Source organism: Drosophila gunungcola, unplaced genomic scaffold (assembly GCF_025200985.1).
Source record: "Drosophila gunungcola strain Sukarami unplaced genomic scaffold, Dgunungcola_SK_2 000051F, whole genome shotgun sequence".
NCBI lineage: Eukaryota > Metazoa > Arthropoda > Insecta > Diptera > Drosophilidae > Drosophila > Drosophila gunungcola.
Window position 1 is genome coordinate 577,508 of NW_026453216.1, and position 24,144 is coordinate 601,651.

A 24,144-nucleotide genomic window follows, 5' to 3' on the forward strand; every position below is an offset into this window, starting at 1 on the left:
TTGATTATGATTTTGATATAAAAATAAATCAAACTTCTCTTTATTGAGTTGGATTAAGAACTAATTTACTTAGGTACACAATTGTTTTTTATAGCTATGCGTCGCTCCAACGCTGCCTCCGTGTCTGCCGCTGATGATGTTTCTGCTGACGTTCTTTCATATAATTTGTTGCTACTGTTGGTCGCCGTCGACGTTGGCCATACTTAATTTTATTGTATGCATTAGTTGAGTTCGATCAACTTGGAAATTTGGCTGTTCTGGATTCCCACGATCGCTGACCAAAAGGTGCAAGCTCAGCGTACGTTGCTAAGTTCGTTTGAACTTTATTGAGGGCATTGCTTTGCTGTTTGTTGTGCAATCTTTCTTCTGTCTGGGAAATTGTATTATTTGCGTGTTAACTCTTTCCTCCTAAAACGCAACTGTCCTCGGTCGCAACATAGTAGAGTACAGGTCGGGAATGCGTGGGCTTTTCTTGCGTTTCTGGCACGGAAGCTGTGTACTTTCCGTTGACCTACGTCTTCGTAGGAGTTCCGTGATTGATCCTATTATAATTAGTAGTAGGATAATGGCGGATCCGTAGCTAACGGAAGATTCTATGGTTGCCTTGCTTCATAATTTTTCCAGCGCTTTTGTGTTGTTAATGTTGAGTTCCTTGACCATATTTAGTGAGAGAACTTCCTCTAACTTAGTTTTTTTCTCCCAGTAGTTGGAATAGCGGAGGTTCTGGTTCGATTATGTTGATTTCCTTTGACTTGAAGATGGTTTCGCCAATTGTTACCGTTGAATTACGATATTGTATTATGCAGTTGTAGAAGTTTTTCATCTAGTGAGACTGGTCCATTGAAGTTGTTTAGCAGCATGCTGCCTGGTAGTATTTCTTAGTATTGCTTAAATCTAACAAATTTTCTGATTTACAATTGTCTTATCATTATAGGACTTACAAGTTTAATTATTGCAAATAATTGTCTCTTACATTCTAAAAAATTGTCATATTTTTTATCATTGATTATTTGGGCTTTTTTTATTGCTTTAATTTTTAAAGTTCTACAATTATCTGATTCAATGGTCGGGAGGCTAATAATGTAAGTAAGGTCTTTGCCATTTGTGGCTAAATTGATTCGAGCAAATTCCAATAATTCTTCTATGCTAAAAATAAGGTTATTTTCTTTTTAAAAATCTCCTCCACTATTTGGTTTCTGTGTTCGTAATTAAAAATGATTTATTGTATTAGGTTTGGCCCATGTTATTGCGTATACTATGTTGGTTATTTATTCTTTTATTTATTGAATTTTATACATTAAAATATTTGCTTTCTGATTTACGATTTCTTCCGAGCTCTGGCTAATTTTCAACATTGCATTAGTACCAATAGTAAGTTGGTTTATTTTTTTGATTAATTAATCTGTTAATTACTACTTGTCTATTGTTGTTTCTAGCTGCTCATTTATCTTATCTTCTAAGATCTGATAGTCGTGGTGATCTGGTGATCCCGCCAGCCATTTCCATGCAGTACCTATTGCTTCTATTGCCCCTTTTTGTCTTTTTTGAGTTTGGAGTATGAGTTAATCCGTTTGGATCTGTTTTAGTTCATATGGGTGTAATGGATAAGATGAAGTGAGTGAATAAAATGATTCTTCTAACTTCGCTAGAGTTTCTTCATAGCTTTGCAGGTTAAAGGTGTGGATGATTTTAAATGTTCCGTCTTGTTTTAGCCGCTAATCCGGTTTCGAGTGAGATTATTTCTGAATTGGAGTCGAGGACTGTAGTTATCCCCAAGCATGTTGGTAAAAATAATCTGAAAAATTATGTTCTTATATTATTTTTTTGTATGATTTTTCCGGTTTGTGTTTTAATGGTGGTCCTTTTAATTTCCGCTACTTTCTCGGCTTTGTATCTAGGTGTAAGTTTAGTTCCTAACATTTTATCTATTTTTACAGTGTACAGTTTCGCCTGGCCTAAAAAGTTTTGGTAGTATTTTTCCTTACTTGTGGTATTCGAGTTCGGCTGTTTGTTTATTTTTAATTTTCTTTTTTTTTCTTCTCGTTTTTTTCTATGTCTTCAGTTGAACTAAAGACTGTGCTTCTGAAAAATATGTCTATCGGTCTTTCTTTTGTTACAGAATGTATCGATTTGTTATATTCCTGAACTGCTTTAAAGATTAAATCCTTAAATGATATGCTCCCGATGTCTTTTTTGACACAATGCATGATTTCAGATAGGGTTGAATGAAACCTTTCTATTTGTCCGTTACTTGTCGATGCGTACGGAGCAGTGGTGAGTAGCGATATTTTGAGTTCATCTTCTAACATAAACTTTATTGCTGCTGAGCCAAATGATCGTTCGTTGTCCATTATTATCCATTTCGGCATACCGAAAGCAATTAACATTTCCCTCAACGGATTTTTAATATCTTCAGATGCTCTTGACTCTAAAATTTGTTCTTGGACATTTGTAACTTGTATGATTTAAAATAGGTAGGGTAAATGTTTTGAATTTTTCCCATTACCTCTTCGGATGTAATGATTCCGTTTATAAGCTAAGCGCCAAGTCTACTAGTTAAAATTGCTATAAGTTTTACTTCTGCGTAAGATTTTTGTTTGATTATGTGTCTGTGGTATGTTGGAAATGGGATTTCGAAACTATATGAATCTGTGTCGGCTGTCAGTCAAAATAATTGGTTTTAAAATATGTTAATTGGAGCTTCTACCGAAAATATGAGGTTGTGTGACGAGCTTTCGCTGCTATGGACTGATGCTGAGGAGCTGATTAAATTTTTTCCGCGGGGGCCCGGGACAACGCGTCCGCTACCACATTAGCTACTCCGGGCTTGTACCTGATCTCGTAGTTATACTCGCCAATGAGGTCTCTCCAGCGTTTAAGCTTAGCATTATGGTTATTTACCCAATTCGAAAAACTTAAGGGTTGGTGATCCGTGTATATTATTACATTTGAATACCCGTAAAGATAATGTCTTAAGCGCCCAAACGATAGCGAGCATCTCTCTTTCGTTAGTTGCGTAGTTCTCTCCAGTTTTTGACTGGGTGTGCGAAATGAACATTATTGGCCTATGATTTTGTACCAATACTGCGCCTTTTGCGTAATTTGAAACGTCAGAAGTCAATTGGAATTCTTTTCCGAAATAGGTAGGATAAGTATTGGTAAGCTCTCTGGAGACGAGAGTATTTTTTTAATTTCTCGCATACTGTAATCGCGTCTTTGCTCAAGTTAATAGCAGTTCTGCTTGAATTGGTCTTAGATATGCGGCCTTCTTCGCCTCTTAGAAGAATGGTTAGGAACTGGAAATTTTGTAATCGCTTTTATTTTATCTATGTCGTTTACCTCCATTTTCTGATATTGTGTACCCCAAGAAGTCTACTTCGTTTTTGAAAAATGGCATTTCTCTATTTGAACCCTCATATTTGTTTTGTAGCGTTGAAAATACTCTTTCCAAATTTTTCCCGTGCTCCGCTTCGTTTTTGCTAAAGACTATTATATCATCAACGTACACTTAGCAAATTTTCCCTATGTATGGGGAATTTTTCAAACCGTATGGGAGTTTCGTAAATTCGTGTTTTCCGCCATTTACCGCGAATGCTGTTTTTCTATGTCTGTATCTTTCAATGGTATTTGGTGAAAACCACTCTTAAGATCTAATACCAAAAAATACTTGTTGTCCCTAAGCTGTGCAATAATTTCTCCAATTTCGGGAATGGGACACCGATCTGAGATAGTAACTTCATTAAGTTTCCTATAATCAATTACTAATCTGTACTTTTTCTCTACGGACTGACCGGACTTTTTCGGAACTACCCAGACTGGTGCAATATATTGTGATCTTGATCTCTTAGCATCTCAGCTATTTGTTTTTCTACCTCCTGTTTGGGTGATATTGGGTATGGGTAATGTTTTCCGTAAACTGGAGAATCTGATGAAGTTCTGATCTCACCTACTACTTTAGTTGTCTATGCTTACTTTAAATCGGGATCTGCGAAGAGGATTTTGTGACTTTGTACGAGGAGTTTTATTATTGATTTATGTGACTCGGTCATATGGCTGACTTGCGGTTCAATTGTATTTACTGCTTGTGTCGCTATTTGTTGAATTTTAATTTTTGCGTTTATTTTCGAGAATTAATATATCATTTTTTACATCTATTATTGCTCCTAGGCTTTTCATTGTGTCATTGCCCAAAACACCATGAAAGGTTTTCAGTCTAGCAAAAATAATTTAATGGGTGTATCCGAAATATTAGCGAGCTTAAGTATTGCGTGTTGTGTTATTTTATTGTTACCACCGACTGAACTAACTGAAAAAGTGTTCTCATTTGGCTTTGGATTTGGTACTAATTGATTTTGAATATAATTTTGATTAGAGCCCGTGCCGATTAAGAATTTTCGAATTTTGCCGTTCCCCGTGGTTACTTTAAAGTAAGGTAGTGAGGTTTTATCGATTTATTCTAAAAAATAAAGTTCTGACATATTATGTTTGGTATTGCTTTGCCATACATATTCCTCCTGAAGTTCGTTTACGTTATTTTCTTCCACCAACAGATACTACTCTGAACTTGATGTAGCTTCATCTGAATTTTGCTGCGCGGTACTTTCTGTCTCTGGTTGAATATGGAACTGTCTTGGCATCTTGTTATTATTGGGGACATTAGCGGTGCTGAGAGGTCTTTTCCCTGCATAATCATTATTTGCTGGTTTGTTCATATAATTTATATGGCGCAATCGAACTGACTGATCGACGTCCATAGAAACCGGTTTCGGTTGTGGTCGTGGCGGAGGTTTTGGTGTGCTATAAGGGCGCTACTGCACCGGATTCGTTTGCATAAGGTTGACTATAAGATTTTAATTGGTTAGTTTGAGTAATTGGGGGTTTTCCAGATTGGTTTGGGTTATGGTAGAGAGGCAGATGGAAATTTTTTTTGAACCATCTTATATGGTTGTTGGGGTTTGGGTGGTAGCATGGGTGCCATCCCTAAATACGGAGTTTTTGGTGTCTGGTTATTCCTAGCATTTTGGTTCGCTAGCAGACTGCATAAATGTAGAGCGTGTCCTTAGTCATGTGGTTCTTTAATGGCCAGCAATTGTGTCAGGTTTCCATTAAGGCCTCTAACAAAAGTGTCTAAGGCTTTTTCCCTGTACATGGCTGTCAGATATTGTATAGTTTCTTGTGAGGCATCTAAGCTGCCAATTTGGTTCAGAATTAGTGATAGTTGTTGATAAACTGTCTGATAATATTCATCTATAGTATTTTTACCTTAATGAAGAGCATAGAGTTGATAATCTAAGGTCCTTAGGTCGCGCTAGCTGCCCAATCTAAGGGGGTATTATATGATTCTAGTACTGCGTCCGCTTGACCAGTAATTTTGTTACGGATTGCTAAAAGAATTCCATACTATTTTGGTATTATTTTTCATAGATTTTTAACACCCTCTCGACACTTTTCCTCCATGACGAATATTCACTTTTGTTTCCTGAACAGTCTCTAAGTGTTCGAACAATGTCTGGTTATTTATCTAACTCACTTAGATTGTGCGTTAATTCTCTTTTAATTGTTTGATCTGTATATTTGGAAAAATCTATTTCCTTTACTAGGCTACTGAGATTTGTCTCTAAGACTGCTTTTATTTTTTCCTCAATGTCCCTCTCGGTCATGATACGTGGGTTTATTTGTGTGGTACTGGCTGATGAGGGTCCGGCAAGGCTCGCGAGTCTGTCTGCCAAACCTTGTTCGGTCATTTTGGGTATGGATATATGAGCAGCGAAAGATTAATTTAATTTTATAATTTTAGTTATTCAGAATTCTGAAGCTGTTTTCTAAGAATTAGGGTGTGGGATTTTTTTATTATGGGGTGGATTTTCGGCAGATTCAGTCTTATCCCACGCTGCAAATATCTCTTGTGAGGAGTTGAATAACTCCCCACAAGTTAAGAAGCAAGCAGAGTGAGCGCATGCAAGCAGTGGCCTACCAGTTACCAGTTACGCGGCGAATTCGCCCGTAGTAACGGTAGTGCGGAGAGAGAGAGTGGTGAACTGAGCACCAGACAAGGCCAAGGAGAGTCCGAGAGGGACAGCAATACAAGAGAGCGGCGAAGGGCCGTGGGTAGAAGGAAGTAACGGGACGGCACCGGACTTTGGACCCTGATATTAGTGCCGGGCACAGAGGACGAAAGGTCGAACGGTAAAACCGTGGACTTTGGACCAGGAGGCAAGGAGACGTCGATAACTAGCGGTAAATGGAGGCCTATATAAACCGGCCGAGCGCAGGAAGCTGGATCAGTCGATTTCTATCAAGTCAACAAGTAACAGTCATCAAGTGAACAAGTAACCAGTGAAACATCGTGAAGGAGCAAGTAAAGCCGTGCGGAGTCATCAAGGAAACAAGATCGCTACGTCGAGACGTTCGGGACTTAGAGCTAAAGTCTCCGAATTGAGACACAGGTAGCTGAGGTCCTTACGGCATCACACGGCTAAGTCCAGGCGCTTTGTTACAACTTCTGTCGCGATTTGAGCTGGGCATCCCACCCGGCGTGTCCGACAAAGTGAACAAATAGAGTCCTTCGACGAAGAACCGTGGGCTCAGAAGCAAAGTGTCCAGAACTAGCTACCTGCCTACAAGGACTGCATTGGCGAACTCCGGCGTATGCCTGATCGTCCTGCAGGAACTGTACAAGGTCCTGGTGCGACTAGCCCGGAAGGACGCGCGTTTGTTCAGCTGGTGTCTCGAAAGGCGTATGCGTTGAGAGCACAGCGGTCCACCGCTAGAGTCCCAGAACGGCAGCTTACCGAGTCGCCAACAAGGAGCGGAGCTGGTCGAGATAGCTGGAGGCGGACAAGGACAACGAGGACCCCAGGACGACGAAAACGAGCGTCGAGCGAGCAGCCCACACTTCGAATTCTTAAGCCTGCGGCAGAGAGGTTAGGGCGGAAGCGTTCGTCTAGAACCTGGCGTTTGACCCAGGGACTGCGTTGGCGGCTTCCGGCGTACGCCTGAACCGTCAGGTAGAAACTGAGCCGACGTCCGGTGCGACCGGCCGGGACAGAGCAAGGGACAGGAGGCTGCGGCTGCGAAAGGCGTACGCCTTGAGAGCACAGTGCCTGTTCACCCTAGTCTGGGAACGGTGACGCATCCCTCGTCCCTGTAAACCCGCCGAGCCAAGGGTGGCAGAAGACATCGCAAGCAAAACCGGCGAGGAAGACACCACTTCGCAGCCGGCACGATCCAGAGAGGCGTTCAACGTAGGAAGGAGACGACGGCAGGACGTAATTCTACACAACCAGTACACCACCCCGGCCGAGGGTCAAGTCGGCGAATAAAGGATCACTGCATACTCCCAATCTTTCTGTGTGTTTTCACTGGTCAAAGGGGCGGTCACGTACATATAAATTTGGTGGGACGAACACTTACATCTTCTGAGCTAGCCGCACGACATTCGTAGCGAGCAGATAATAAAGAAAATCGGTTCGTTACATCTGGCGCCCAACGTGATTGTCCTGACAATGAAAATACAGCAATAAACAGAAATGGGGAAAAATTGGATCTATCTCCTCAAGAAAGAGGATTTCCCAAAGGTGGCAGCCAAGCTTGGCATTATCCTGGAGGGCAAGTCGGACGACATGCGAAAGGCCCTTTCAGAGTATGTTACGAAGACACAAAACGACCCAGGAATGGCGGAAATTTGGGCTGAGCTGGAGGAATTGTACGACAAACCAAGCTCGAGCGGCAAGTTACAAGTCCCAGACGCTGAACAGCTCATAGCCAGCCTGGGCGTTGAGAGCATGAAGGAGGCAGGAAGATCCAGGGGCCCAAGCCAAGAAAGAAGAACAGAACAGCAAAGGCCCAGCGCACCAGACTATGCAAAAGTCGCGAAGCAAGTCAGGGAATGGTCGTTCAAGTTTGACGGCACGGAGAAACCACTGGAGTTTTTGGAACAAGTGGAATGGTCAGCAAACACATACGGTTTGAACCTGAACCTCATTCCCCGAGCCATGCCTGAATTGCTGCAAGGCAAGGCCCTAAAATGGTTCATATCAAACAATAAACACTGGAGGACATGGGGAGAGTTCAGCGACAGTTTTCAAACGTATTTCCTGCCAAGGGGTTTCTTCACAAAGCTCGCAGATCAGGTCAAACAAAGGAAACAGGGCTTTAGAGAGTCGTTCAAGGACTATATGGTTGACATGCAGACCATGATGAGACCACTTGGCTACTCCCCAAAGGAAACACTCGAGCAGATAAAGGAAAACTGCACGCCTGACCTGAGGATTTCCCTGAGGACATATAAGATAGACGATCTAGAGTCTCTAATGGTGCTGGCTGACGAGTATGAAGAACTCGAGAAAGAGCGAGAAGCATTTATTCAAGAAAACAAATTCTCGCGAAGCAAAACAACAGCACCACAAGTCACGTGTAAAAGGTGCGAAGAAGAAGGCGGACACCAAGCACCTATTGACGGTCCAAGACAATGGACTCCGAACAGCTACAACCACCAGAGCACGTTATGGAGGCCACCCAATACCAATCAGAGACCACCCAGCGCAGCTCCAAGAGCCCACAGGTCACAGACACACATCGTGAACCCACACGAAGCCTGTAGACGGTGTGGCGGTCACGGACATTGGGCAAGAGGATGCCAAAATCAGAGGCTGCTTTTCTGCTGGACTTGCGGCAAGGTGGGGGTGAGGAGTGTAGAGTGCTGCCAGAGATCGGGAAATGGCCTGCGATCCCAGCCACAGAGAGGCGAGCAGGGGTCGCAAGGTGTTGTCTCTCCAAACTAACTGGCGATTTAATCGAAGAAGAACAGCAGTTATCCGCAGCGGTACAGATTGGCAGAACCTCACACAAAGCCACAATCGACACCGGAGCAACAGCGAGCTTTATAAGCGAGGAGCTGGCGGATACACTGGCTGCTTATGGAAAGATTACAAGGACGAGAAGGCAAGTTAGGTTGGCAGATGGCAGGTGCAGCGGGATAAACACGCAGCTCGAGGTGGAAATCGAATTCGGCAATAAGCGATTGCCCATGAGCCTGTTGATCTTACCAGGAGTGGTAGACTCGCTGGTGCTGGGATGGAATTTCCTCACAGGAGTCGGCGCCGAAATAAGGTGTGCCGGACATACAGTGGTGATCCCAGAAAGAAGAAGGCACAACGGGTGGTTAGAGGAAAAATTGTCCGTGGCAGTGGTGCAAACCAACTCAGAGGAATGCGACGTTGAAAAATTCCTAGAGCAGGAGCTCGCGGAGTTTCGAACAATGAGTGGAACATCCAACATAGCCGAACACCGAATCACCATGAAGGACGACAAACCAATCAAACAGAGATACTACCCAAAAAATCCAAAGGTTCAAGGGGAAATCAATGCGAAAGTCGACGAGTTGCTGGAGAAGGGATGCATAGAACACTCGAGAAGCCCGTACAGCTCCCCGATAGTCATGGTGAAGAAAAAGACAGGTCAGTGGAGGCTTTGTGTCGACTTTAGACAGATCAATGCCAAATCCATCAAAGATGCTTATCAGACGCCAAGGATAAATTACATATTGGACCAGTTGAGGGAGGCAAGATACATAAGCAGTCTGGATTTGAAAGACGGATACTGGCAAATTCCTCTGGAAGAAAATAGCAGGCAATTCACGGCGTTCACAGTGCCAGGAAAGGGGCTTTTCCAGTGGAAAGTAATGCCATTTGGGTTACACTCCGCCTCGGCGACTTTCCAGAGAGCACTGGATCAGGTTATTGGACCGGAGATGTCACCACACGCGTTTGCATACCAAGACGACATCATCGTGATCGGACGGACACTGGAAGAACACAGAAGGAACCTGAGGGAAGTGTTCCGACGCCTTAAACAGGCCAACCTGAGGATAAATCCAGAAAAATGTCATTTCTTCAAAAGCGAACTGCTTTACCTGGGACACCGCGTTACGGACCAAGGAATCGGCACCGATCCCGAAAAAGTAGCAGCCATAGCCGAGCTGGAACCACCCACAACCATCCGGGAGTTGCGCCAATACTTGGGCGTAGCATCGTGGTACAGGCGATTCGTGCCCGACTTTGCGCGAATAGTAAAACCACTAAACGATCTATTGCGGAAAGGCACGAAATGGACATGGACTCCAGAGCACCAGCAGGCGTTCGAGGAGGTGAAGCAAGGCTAGTGGCCGATCCTGTGCTGGCATGCCCGGATTACGATAAACCATTCGTACTGCAGACGGACGCAAGCGATTATGGAATAGGGGCAGTCCTGACGCAGGAAACTGAAAGCGGCGAAAAGGTCATTTCATATTGAAGCCGGACCCTGAATGACGCGGAAAAGAACTACTCAACCAGCGAAAAGGAATGCCTGGCAATCGTGTGGGCAATCCGGAAGCTCAAACCATACTTGGAAGGATACCACTTCAAGGTGGTGACGGACCATATGGCGCTTAAATGGTTGAACAGCATCGAAAGTCCCTCAGGAAGAATAGCGAGGTGGGCCCTGGAGCTGCAGCAGTATGATTTTGAAATATCATACAGGAAGGGGCAGCTTAACGTGGTCGCTGATGCACTGTCAAGACAGCCTCTACCAGAAGCCTTTAGGCTAGCTAAAGAAACTCCGGAGGACACGCAGGGAACATGCAGTTGGATCAAGGATATGTGTGAGAAGATTAACAAACAGCCACAGAAGTTTCCGGACTACATCATGGAGGGAGGCGCATTGTACAGGCATATCCCGCACAGAGCAGGCAGCGAAGACGTGGCAGCATGGAAGCTCTGTGTCCCACGGGGGCTGAGGGAAACAGTCCTGAAGGAGAATCACGACTCACCAGCTGCTGGACACGTGGGAAGTCGGAAAACGATCGCAAGGCTGGCGGCTCGATATTACTGGCCAGGAATGCATAGGGACGCCCGAGCACACGTACGGAAATGCGAGACGTGCCTCAGGTACAAGCCCAACCAGATGCAGGCAGCCGGGAAAATGCTGACGCAAATACCCGAAGAACCATGGGCAACGGTATGTGCAGACTTTGTCGGACCATTGCCCAGGTCGAAGCATGGCAACCAGATGCTGCTAGTTCTGATAGATAGGTTCTCAAAATGGACAGAATTGGTGCCACTGCGAGCAGCAACGGCAGAATCACTTCAAAAGGGGTTCCGAGAAAGAGTCATCGCTAGGTTCGGAGTTCCGAAGGTGGTAATAACGGACAATGGAGTTCAGTTTGCCAGCCGTGCATTCAAAAAATTCCTCAACGAAATGGGCATTAAGCAACAATTCACGGCACCATATACACCGCAGGAGAATCCGACGGAAAGAGCAAACCGGACAGTTAAAACCATGATAGCGCAGTTTGCAGGACAGAACCAGAGGAATTGGGACGAGAAGTGGCCGGAGATTATGCTAGCGGTAAATTCAAGTACGTCGGAGTCAACAGGGTACTCCCCGTGTTTCCTCACGCAGGCTCGGGAGCCTCGACTGCCCAGCGCCCTGTACGACAGGGAAACCATCGGCACGGGAAAGCAGACGGAAACGCCTGAAGATAAGGCCAATAAGATGAAGGAGATCTTCGAAATTGTGCGCCGGAACATGGAGAAGGCTGCTCAGGACCAAGCCAGGCATTACAATCTACGAAGGAGGCAATGGAATCCAACGATAGGGGACACAGTCTGGGCGAAGGAGCACCATCTGTCAAAGGCAGCCGAGGGTTTCGCGGCAAAGCTAGCGCCGAGATACGACGGACCGTACACGGTAATAGACTTCGTCTCACCAGTCATTTGTAAAATCCGCCACAAGGATACGCAAAAAGAACGAACAGTCCACGTCAGTGAGCTTAAACAACAAACACAAGGACTCGGTACAGACAAGCAAGGATAACACGAGCATGCAACGACAAAAGGTGCGGACTATAGCGTCGGGCATAAGCCAGAGTCTATATAGACCGCAGGGTAGCACAAGCATGCAACGACAAAAGGCACAGCCTATAGCGTCAGGCATAAGCCAGAGTCTATATAGACCCCTGGAACACACAAACATTCGACGACAAAAAGTGCGGACTATATCGTCGGGCACAAGTACCAGAGTCTATATAGAACGCAGGAAACAGGGAGGCACAGTGACCCAGACAACGAGGCAAACAGATTCTGCGTCGGGCATGAAGCCAGAGTCATCCGTTAATACGCCGCGAAGGTGATGCACAGGACAAGAAACCGAAAAGACCGCAGGCCAACAACAATCCGTAGCGTCGGCAGACTCTGTACGAATCGAGGAAGACCACGACCAGATCTTTGTTTCCCGAGGAAAGAGGGGAGACGGTACAGCTCGAGAGCTTTACCGTAGCATGCCAAGCCGGAAAAACACGAAAATAACGCGCACACACATAAACGGCCACGATTAAAAAAAAAAAAAGAAGTAAAATACACACACATGAAATGCACTACGGATGATCCGGCAATCTGAAATGAGAGATATACATGAAAACCGGGGTCGCAGGGAAACAAACCACTTGCCAACTAAATGCAGAACGACGCAAGAAAGCGATGAGCCGAGCAGGGTCGTCGACCCCCACCCCAAGGGCAGGAAAGGTCAACTCTGCAATCCTGGGCCAAGCTTTGGGGGAAAAAGAAAATAAGTAAAAATGAAATAGACAGGAAATTGCGCTTACCAAAGCATTGTGCGAAGTCACTATAAACAAGGGGATGGGGGCACTTCGATTCATGGCGGCCGATCGGCACTAGACGATAGTGTCGATCGGTGGGCACAAAATACTGGAAATATCGGCACAGGGAGTCACACCGTGGAACATCGATATATTAAGTGGTAACACCCCGTTGGGTCACGGAACCGATAGCAACTGGAGACCGATCGATTTGGCGGAGAGTGACCATACAACAGAGAGTCACACGAGAGACTATCGATAACACCGATAACGACTGAAGACCGATCGGCACGATGTAGAGTGGCCATCCGACGGAGAAGACATATCGGGAATTCAAAAATCATCGGGGAAACGTCTGGGCGGGAATTCAAAAGTCTACGGGGGAAACGTCTGGGCGGGAATTCAAAAGTCTACGGGGGAAACGTCTGGGGCGGGAAATTCAAAATCTGGAAGGAGGATCGGCGCTGTGGAACTCAAGAAGGAGCTGTGAGCGTCGTGGGAACCGTCGGGAGGAGCAAGTCGACTAGAAGACTACAGGCGAACGAGGACAAGTACGAGAAGACACGTCGAGGGAAGAATGTCAGAATGTGGAGTGTACCAAGGCAGAGAGAACAGCGAGTCTCTTTTTCATTCCCGAAGTAAGGGGAGAATGTGAGGAGTTGAATAACTCCCCACAAGTTAAGAAGCAAGCAGAGTGAGCGCATGCAAGCAGTGGCCTACCAGTTACCAGTTACGCGGCGAATTCGCCCGTAGTAACGGTAGTGCGGAGAGAGAGAGTGGTGAACTGAGCACCAGACAAGGCCAAGGAGAGTCCGAGAGGGACAGCAATACAAGAGAGCGGCGAAGGGCCGTGGGTAGAAGGAAGTAACGGGACGGCACCGGACTTTGGACCCTGATATTAGTGCCGGGCACAGAGGACGAAAGGTCGAACGGTAAAACCGTGGACTTTGGACCAGGAGGCAAGGAGACGCCGATAACTAGCGGTAAATGGAGGCCTATATAAACCGGCCGAGCGCAGGAAGCTGGATCAGTCGATTTCTATCAAGTCAACAAGTAACAGTCATCAAGTGAACAAGTAACCAGTGAAACATCGTGAAGGAGCAAGTAAAGCCGTGCGGAGTCATCAAGGAAACAAGATCGCTACGTCGAGACGTTCGGGACTTAGAGCTAAAGTCTCCGAATTGAGACACAGGTAGCTGAGGTCCTTACGGCATCACACGGCTAAGTCCAGGCGCTTTGTTACAACTTCTGTCGCGATTTGAGCTGGGCATCCCACCCGGCGTGTCCGACAAAGTGAACAAATAGAGTCCTTCGACGAAGAACCGTGGGCTCAGAAGCAAAGTGTCCAGAACTAGCTACCTGCCTACAAGGACTGCATTGGCGAACTCCGGCGTATGCCTGATCGTCCTGCAGGAACTGTACAAGGTCCTGGTGCGACTAGCCCGGAAGGACGCGCGTTTGTTCAGCTGGTGTCTCGAAAGGCGTATGCGTTGAGAGCACAGCGGTCCACCGCTAGAGTCCCAGAACGGCAGCTTACCGAGTCGCCAACAAGGAGCGGAGCTGGTCGAGATAGCTGGAGGCGGACAAGGACAACGAGGACCCCAGGACGACGAAAACGAGCGTCGAGCGAGCAGCCCACACTTCGAATTCTTAAGCCTGCGGCAGAGAGGTTAGGGCGGAAGCGTTCGTCTAGAACCTGGCGTTTGACCCAGGGACTGCGTTGGCGGCTTCCGGCGTACGCCTGAACCGTCAGGTAGAAACTGAGCCGACGTCCGGTGCGACCGGCCGGGACAGAGCAAGGGACAGGAGGCTGCGGCTGCGAAAGGCGTACGCCTTGAGAGCACAGTGCCTGTTCACCCTAGTCTGGGAACGGTGACGCATCCCTCGTCCCTGTAAACCCGCCGAGCCAAGGGTGGCAGAAGACATCGCAAGCAAAACCGGCGAGGAAGACACCACTTCGCAGCCGGCACGATCCAGAGAGGCGTTCAACGTAGGAAGGAGACGACGGCAGGACGTAATTCTACACAACCAGTACACCACCCCGGCCGAGGGTCAAGTCGGCGAATAAAGGATCACTGCATACTCCCAATCTTTCTGTGTGTTTTCACTGGTCAAAGGGGCGGTCACGTACATATAAATTTGGTGGGACGAACACTTACATCTTCTGAGCTAGCCGCACGACATTCGTAGCGAGCAGATAATAAAGAAAATCGGTTCGTTACACTCTCCTGAGTGTGAGTTTACTAAGTGGCCTTCTCTGTACCTTAATTCACGTTCGCTTGGAACGGATACTAAAGGGATCACTGCGATAAAATTTGGCATGATTATTCCACCGTGTACAAGTCCTGTTTTTTTTCAGGAGTGACAATTTGTGGCTTTTTTTAAACGGTACTTTTGCACTTCCGGGTCTCGGAATTTTTGTTTTTCACTTCTCACTGATTTGGCGGAGGTTCGAAACGAAACGTCAGAGCTTGCTTACTTTCTGAACTTCGCGAGACGCGGAACTTGTTATCGCGCTTTTAATTAGGTCCCTGTTCGGGCGCCAGTTAAAAGATTGATTATGATTTTGATATAAAAATAAATCAAACTTCTCTTTATTGTTTTGTTTTGTTTTTTATAGCTACGCGTCGCTCCATCGCTGCCGCCGTCTCTGCCGCTGTTGATGTTTCTTTTATATTGTTGGTTGCTGCTCTTGGTCGCCGTCGCCGTTGGCCAGACTTAATTGTAATTGGCCAGTGCATTTTAATTATTGTTTTTATTGCTTGCACTTAGTTGAGTTCGATCAACTTTGGAAATTGGCTGTTCTGCATTCCCACGTTCGCTGACCAAAAGGTGCAAGCTCAGCACACGTGGCTAAGTTCGTTTGAACTTTATTGTGCATTGCCTTGGTGCTAGTTGTGCAATAAATGTTCTCTTCTTCGGTTTAAAAAAATTGTATTATTGAGGCCTTGCTATGCTGTTTGTTGTGCAATCGATGCTTACTCTTTTCTTCTGTCTGGGGAATTGTATTATTTTGTGTGATAACTTATGTATGTATGTATATTGAGTACGCACATTTTTGGCGTTAAAGTTTGTGTACATATATTGAGTGTGTTAGTTTGGCGCGACAAAATTTCTTGTTGATGTTGATCTTCATTGCATATGTAGATATGTATTGTGCAAAAGTTCAATATACTGTAACGACCCTGTTTTGGGAGGCGGCATAGCTCGCCGTGGCCAGGGTTCGAGACAGAAATTTATTTCCTCTTTTGATCAGTTTACCTCCCTTACCCCAAAGAATAATACAAATCGAACGCTATAGAGTATGGTTATATTTTAATAGCACGATTGATTAAGACTACGTTTTCTAACTATAATTATATCGAGCGTGATACTGCTTGCTAAGTGGTGTCGGTGCTGCTAAAGGGCCGAATGTGGTACTGCTTGTTGATATCGACGCTGCGGAAGGTCCGAGTATATCGCAGCTCGTTGAGTATCGCACTGCTTGGTGTGCGGGATCGGCGCTACGGAAGAGCCGTATGTTGTACTGCTTGCTACTGCCACTGTGCAATGGTTCGAGGAACTGCTTGGCGTCGCCGAAGTGCGATGGCCGAATGTACTGCTTGTTGTCGACGTTGCGCGGTAGCTGGGTACACTGCTTGGTGTTGACGCGTTGGGATGGTCGATTATACACTGCTTGATGTCGACGATGCGCTGTGGCTGGGTGCTCTGCTTGGTGTCGGCGCTTCGGAAGGGCCGATTGTGCACTGCTTGGCGTCGTCGTGTCTCGTCGTTCGAGTACGTCGGGTTCTTAGTGTTCTAGGTCGTTTTAGAGGAATAAACTACTTGGATTTTCTCGTGGGATGTGGGAATGTAGGGCATCGTTAGTTTCGAGCTGCCGGGCATCGTTAGTTTCGAGCTGCCATTTTATTCCGTATCGTTTCCGGGTCGGAAGCCGGAAATGTGACTTCTGGGAGGAACTCACTGAGAGTTACGAAAACCGGAGTTACGAAAACCGTGCCGGAATCAGCGATCTCGACCGGGCCTGTGTGCGTATTCCTAAACCACACCGGGCGTCGGTGATCCTCACCAGGTCGTAGAGCCGAATTTCAAACCGAACTCTTACGGATCCACCAACACTACCAAGACTAACTACCAGAACACTTACCCGGGTATTCCTCCTAGTTGTTGTTTCCGCGAGAGTCGTCGGAACGCAAGTAACTGGTCTGGGGCGGTGTCTCCGCTTATATAGGCGCTGCTTAGTGTGACCAGATCGGACGATGATGATAATCCCGCTTTGGGTAATCGGGTTTTATTGGGCGATGATTATCGGCAATCGATAACTTCGTCGAATAAATGTGACCGGGTGCTGTTGGCTTTGGGCGCGCGTTTGAATAATAAAAGGCCAGTATTTGGAATGTTCTTTGTAAGTTTTAATGAGGAAGTTGAATTATATATTTTTGTGACGGTGTTGTCGTTCCCATACGAGATCTCCTACTTTGGGTCTCCAGCCGCTTCTCCGTAGGTTGTATGATCTGGCTTGGTCTTGTGCTGCTTTTCCCATGTTCCGATGTGCTAGTTTGCTCGTTTCTATCATGCGTTTCAACCTTGCCTCTATCGTTTCCTTTAACATTCCGGATCCAGGTGTGGTTTCGTTATACAGGCTCCCCGGTAGTCGTATTTCCCGTCCGTATAGTGGGTACGCCGGGCTGTATCCTGTTGATTCTGACCTGATGCTATTGATGGCCATTGCCATTGCCCACCGTGTGTGTTTGGTTCCGAAAAATTGAGCTATCATAGTTTTTATTGTCCTATTTGCCCTCTCGGCTGGGTTCTCCTGCGGGGTGTATGGCGCTGTTAACTGGTGGACGATTCCCCATTTCTGTAACTGTGCCTTAAACTTATTACTCGTAAACTGTACCCCGTTGTCCGAGATGAGTTTTTTCGGTGTAGCATGTCGTGTGAGGATCTGTTCCCGTAAAAAATTTAATACACTTTCTGTTGTTGCCTTTCTGACAGCTGCTAGCTCCACCCACTTGGACAACTTGTCGAACATCTCTAGAAGCACTGTTATTGCCGTGACTAGAATCGGTAATGGACCAACGAAGTCTATGCAGAGTGTTTCCAGGGTGCTTTTGCTATTTCTGTTAGCATTTTCCCTGCTGCCTGCTGCTGTGAGGTCTTGTACCTTTGGCATGTTTCACAGCGACGTACGTACTGTTGTATGTCTCTGTGCATCCCTTGCCAGTAGTACGATGCCATGACCCGATGCTTCGTTTTCCTAACCCCTAGGTGGCCTGCTGTAGTTTCGCTGTGGTCTTCTCGTAGCACTCGTTCTCTTTGGTTCTTTGCCACGCATAGCTTCCACGGTTGTGTATCCTCGTCTGCGGCCCATGACGGTAGATTTCTGTATAGTTTTCCTTCTATTAATGCATAATCTGGCCATGTTTCTGGTTCTTTTTCTATTGCAAGAAGTTTCTTTTTCATCCACTCGTCCTCTTCTACTTCAGCTCCGTGTATTTCTTCCTCGAGCATTCGGGATAATGCGTCTGCCACGACGTTAAGCTTGCCTTTGCGATAGCGTACCTCGAATGAGTATGGCTGCAGTGCCAATGCCCATCTGGCAATCCGTCCTGAAGGGCTCTCGATCGAGTTAAGCCATTTAAGTGCTTGGTGGTCCGTGATAACGACGAAGTGGTACCCTTCCAGGTACATCCTCATTTTCTGGATTCCCCAGTGTATTTCCAGGCACTCTTTTTCGGTAGCCGAGTAGTTTTGTTTTATTTTTGTAAGCTTCCGACTGGCATATGAAATAACGTGTTCTCCGTTTTCGTACTCTTGGGTCAGTACTGCTCCTAGTCCGTAATTACTGGCGTCCCTCTGAAGAATAAAGGTTTTTCCAAAGTCCGGACAAGCCAGGACCGGTGCTTCGCGTAGGGCTTTCTTTAGGTTTTTGGTCGCCTCTTCTGTCTCCTCGGTCCATTTAAACTTTGTCCCCTTCTTGACCAGGTTGTACAGCGGTTGCGCTAGTTCAGTGAAGTTCGGGATGAATCTTCTGTACCAGGAGGCCACCCCTATGAAGCTGTGTACTTGCTTCGTTGTCTGTGGGCTTGGCATGTTGAGGATCGCGGCTATCTTTTCTGGATCGGTGTGTATACCTCTTGCGCTGATTACGTGTCCTAGGTATTTAAGTTCTTCCGTAAAGAAGTGGCATTTCTCTGTGTTGATCTTAAGATTTGCCTTGCGAAGTCGCCTCATTACCTCCTGTAGCTTCTCGAGGTGTTCCCATTTCGTGCGTCCGATTACCACTATGTCATCCAGGTATGCGAACGCGAATGGTTCCATCTCTGGTCCGATTACTGAGTCTAGCGCTCTTTGGAACGTCGCTGGTGCTGTGTGTAATCCGAAAGGCATTACTTTCCACTGAAACAGTCTGCGTCCTCGTACCGTAAAGGCAGTGTACTGTTTACTGTCTTCGTCCATCGGTATCTGCCAGTAGCCACTTTTCAGATCCAGTGTGCTTATGTATTTTGCCTCGCGGAGTTGGTTGAGAATGTGATCCATTCGTGGTACTGGGTATGCGTCTCGCTCAGAGTGCTCGTTCAGTTGCCTATAGTCTATGCAAAGCCTCCATTCCTTGTTTTTCTTCTCCACGATTACCACTGGCGAACTGTAGGCGAAGTGTGAGGGTTCTATGAGGTTCTGTGCTATAAGTTCGTCGACTTGCTTGTATATTATTGACTGCATTGCTGGGTTTCGAGGGTAGTACCTCTGTTTAATTGGGCGGTCGTGCTTCATGAAGATTTGTGGCTTGCAATGTGACTTACTCCTTTGATTTGGCTCATCATCTCTAGCTATCTTTTGAGGGTCTCTTGGATTTGTGCGTCTGTTAAATCCCCTGTTTCTAGTGATCCGATGCCGTGTCTCTTGTGTTTCTTGCTTCTGCGTTGACTCCTCTTCTTCTTTTTATTTTTCGCTGTGATGCCGCCGCATTCTAGTGTAGCGTTGCATTGTTCTAAGAAGTCTATTCCCAAGAGTAGGTCTCCGATCACTTCGTCGAGGACTAATAGTGTTGTTGTTTTTGTTTGTGTCCCGAGTTGTATTGGTACTTCTAGTGCCTCTGTGACCGTTCTGTTTGTTCCGTCTGCCAGTCTTATGGCTTCGATTACTTGTTTTCTTTTTCCATGTCTAGCTATTCTGCTGGCTAGTTCTTGGCCGATAAAACTCCGTGTGGCTCCTGTGTCAATTGCACCACGAATTCTTGTGCTGCCTATGATGACTTGTGCTAGTAGACGTCGACCGTTGAATTTTATTGATGTTGCGGGTGTGGTGTGTGCCCTGGGTGCCCGCTCTGATCCCATGGGCATCTTCCGTTTCCCGTCGCTTCATTCCTGCGGCAGCAATGAATTGTTCGTATTCCATCCTGTCCGCATACCCAGCAGAACAGTCTTGGTTGGTTATTGCATTCGCGTGCTGTGTGTCCCACTGCTTTGCACCGCCCGCATCTATTGCTCATGTCCCAAGATCTTGTGACGCCTCTGTTAAGTATTGTTTGTGTTTCTTGGGGTCTCCACTGGTTCCTTGGTGGTCTCCATTAACTTCCTGGTGGTTGATGTCCCAAGCGAGTTTCCGGTCTTTGTTGCGTTGTCTGCTGTGCTGTGTGCCCATGTGGTTGTTGTGCCTCGAATTCCTCGGCTAGTCGGAGGTATTCCGCTAGGGTTTGGCATTCTCCACGTTTAGCATATCGCTTGAACTCCACTCGACTGTTTCGGTACACCCACTCCAGTTTTTGTTTTTATCTGTGAGTTCTAGCGCATATTCCTTCGCTTGCTCGTTCTCGCCCTGGTGTCTATGTGTTATGCTTTCCATAGCTTTCTCCTCATGATCCGTTGGCCTGTAATACTCTAGGAATTCTTTCCGAAAAGTGCTCCATGACGGCATCGGGTTTGGGTGGGTGTGATACCAATCCAAGGCACAGCCTTTGAGAAGTATTACCATTGCTCCTGCTTCATGATCTATATCTATGCCGTATGCCTCTGCTAATTCCTCTGTTCTACTAATGAACTCTTCCGGGTTTCCAGTTCCGTCGTATTATTCTTCCCAACTTCGTATTACTCCCATCGTGGCCACTTTATTTCCTTCTGTCCTTGTGGGCTTAGGTCCAGGTTTTCCTTCGACAAACTCCGTCGGGTTGGGCACTTGCAGATATTTATGTTTTTCCTCGATGTGTTCCTCTGTGTCGGTTGTCCCATTTATGCCTTTCGGTTGGTTTCCTGTTCCGTTAGGTGCTGGTGATGGGCTTCTTGCGTGTTTCTGAGCCAGTTCTAAAAGGCGTTTGATAGTTTCTTCGCCGTGGTTGCCGTTCTTTATAAAATCTGACATTTGTCTTCGCATGTCCTCGCACAGTGTTTCTGGTTTGACCTCGAATTCTATTAGATAGGCTTCCAGTTGGGCTTTATTGGCATTGCTTATCCAGCCTCGAGTTAATTTGTCTGCCATTGTATTACTTTGTGTTGTGTTGAGGAAGAGGGTAAACGATCTTTTGTGTTTCTATTTGAGGATACTGTCTTTTTGTGTTCAATTTGCTCGGGCGCCAATTTAACGACCCTGTTTAGCTCGTCGTGGCCAGGGTTCGAGACAGAAATTTATTTCCTCTTTTGATCGGTTTACCTCCCTTTCCCCAAAGAATAACAGAAATCGAACGCTACAGTGTATGGTTATATTTTAATAGTACGATTGATTAAGACTACGTTTTCTAACTATAATTATAACGAGAGTGATACTGCTTGATAAGTCGGCGCTGCTGAAGGGCCGAATGTGGTACTGCTTCTTGATATCGACGCTGCGGAAGGGCCGAGTATATCGCACCTCGTTGAGTATCGTACTGATTGGTGTGCGGGATTGGCGCTACGGAAGGGCCGTATGTTGCACTGCTTGCTACTGGCACTGTGCAATGATTCAAGGAACTGCTTGGCGTCGCCGAAGTGCGATGGCCGAATGTACTGCTTGTTGTCGACGTTGCGCGGTAGCTGGGTACACTGCTTGGTGTTGACGCGTTGGGATGGTCGATTATACACTGCTTGATGTCGACGGTGCGCTGTGGCTGGGTGCTCTGCTTGGTGTCGGCGCTTCGGAAGGGCCGATTGTGCACTGCTTGGCGTCGTCGTGTCTCGTCGTTCGAGTGCGTCGGGTTCTTAGTGTTTTAGGTCGTTTTAGAGGAATAAACTACTTGGATTTTCTCGTGGGATGTGGGAATGTAGGGCATCGTTAGTTTCGAGCTGCCGGGCATCGTTAGTTTCGAGCTGCCATTTTATTCCGTATCGTTTCCGGGTCGGAAGCCAGAAATGTGACTTCTGGGAGGAACTCACTGAGATGGGCCGGAGTTACGAAAACCGTGCCGGGCTTAGCGATCTCGACCGGGCCTGGGTGCGTATTCCTAAACCACACCGGGCGTCGGTGATTCTCACCAGGTCGTAGAGCCGAATTTCAAACCGAACTCTTACGGATCCACCACCACTACCAAGACTAACTACCAGAACACTTACCCGGGTATTCCTCCTAGTTGTTGTTTCCGCGAGAGTCGTCGGAACGCAAGTGACTGGTCTGGGGCGGTGTCTCCGCTTATATAGGCGCTGCTTAGTGTGACCAGATCGGACGATGATGATAATCCCGCTTTGGATAATCGGGTTTTATCGGTTTATTATCGGCAATCGATAACTTCGTCGAATAAATGTGACCAGGTGTTGTTGGCTTTGGGCGCGCGTTTTAATAATAAAAGGCCAGTATTTGGAATGTTCTTTTTTAAGTTTTAATGAGAAAGTTGAATTTTATATAAGTTAAGGCCAGTCATGGCCGGGGGGGTACGAAGCTCCCCTATATTATCTCATGGTGGTGTTTATCAGCTGCATCTTGCTCACTTGTTCTTTCTGGTTCTTAAAGAGGGCAACAACTTTTCTTTCGGATTACGTTATAAGTTTATTTTTATCATCTAATATTAGGTCCGCAAAGTACTACTGTGGTTACAGAAGTGAGCTCATAAATACTAGTGGGTTGGCCTATTAACCAACTCCGGTCCTCCGGCGTCAGCATGCCGTTGGCAGACGCGGAAGAACCGTAGCCGACGGCAGCGGTTTTGGTTGGTCTGCTTGTTGCGCTCCGGATGTGAGCGCTGCACTTTATCTAGCGCAGTGGTAGGGGCGGCGGCTGTTGAGCTGAGGCAGCTAGCGGGCGGTCAACCGTCTTTCGCTTGCTTGTTGCTGCCGTTGCTCTTCTGCCGCTGACGTTCTGGCGCTGCCGCTGTCGCTCTGTCTCCATCGTCGCGTCGCTGCCGCTGCATCGCTGCTGTTGCATCTCTGCCGCTGTTTAGCTGCTGCTGCCGCCGTCGCTATTGCAGGTTCTGCCGCCGTCGCTATTGCTGGTGCTGCCGCTGTAGCTCTTGTGGCCCAGCGGCCGGGTTATTGCAGCCACTTGAGTTGGTGTCGTCTTCATGTGGCCACTTGAGCGTAATGTTGTCGCTGAGAATTTACGCAGATTTAAAACGAAGTGGCCGTAATATTACAATAAGACTGTACAATAAGACTCGTATTGTAACAGGGACAAAACTTCAGATGCGAGTTAGTCGCTTATAAACTCTCAAGTTAATCACACCATTATCGAGTGCTTTTTTTTTCCTGCAAGGTGACGGTCGTCCCCTCCAATAGGTTATGGGCCAGGTAACCCAACGTGCACATGAAATAAATTATAGTTTGAGTGGTGGCTCGTTTTTGTTTTTACTGCCCAGATCGAAACGGAAAAATGAGTGCAATGTACAGAATTGAGAAACTGAACGAGAAGAATTACGACTCGTGGTGCGTCCAGGTGCGGAGTGTATTGGTGGACTCTGAACTGTGGGAAGTCGCATCAGGGCAGTTTAAAACAAGAAGCTGCTCCAGAAGGCGTGAACTGGCTAGGCATGGATCAAAAGGCCTTGGCGACGCTTATTTTAAGTGTAAAGCCCTCACAGTTGGGGTATGTCAAGCATTGTTTACAAGCCGCTGAGGCCTGGTCAAGACTAAGAGAAGTGCATCAGATAAGCGGTCCCGTCCGCAAGGTATCGCTTTACAAGAAGCTCTTAAATCTCAAGATGGCAGATGGACAGACAGTGACCGGCGACATAAGTGTGTTTGTCGAAATCTTAGATCAACTTGCAAGGGTGAATATCGATCTAAATAAAGAGCTGAGAGCAATTATTTTACTTTCCAGTCTCCTAAAAGACTATGAAAATTTAGTTGTTGACATAGAAACGCGTGACGATTTACCGGCGTTTGAAAATCTGTGCATAAAGTTATAGGAAGGAGGAGAAAGAAGACACAGTGAGATCGGAATGAGTGAGCGTTTGTCGCTAGGCAACGACCGAGAAAAAGCAAACCAACGGTAAAGTGCTACAAATGTGGCGCGATCACATACAGAGAAACTGTACATGTAATCGACCAGCAGTGGAGAGTAATGGGCGAACAAAATCTATGAACTGTTCTCTATTAGGCGCACTG

The 24,144-nt window shown here is 46.5% G+C and overlaps 1 protein-coding gene across 2 annotated transcripts in view; it reads left to right on the forward strand.

Moving 5' to 3' along the window:
- Positions 1-24,144, forward strand: part of LOC128264029 (synaptosomal-associated protein 25) — a 475,697-nt gene that overhangs the window by 444,595 nt on the left and 6,958 nt on the right. The gene's annotated exons all lie outside the window — the stretch shown is intronic.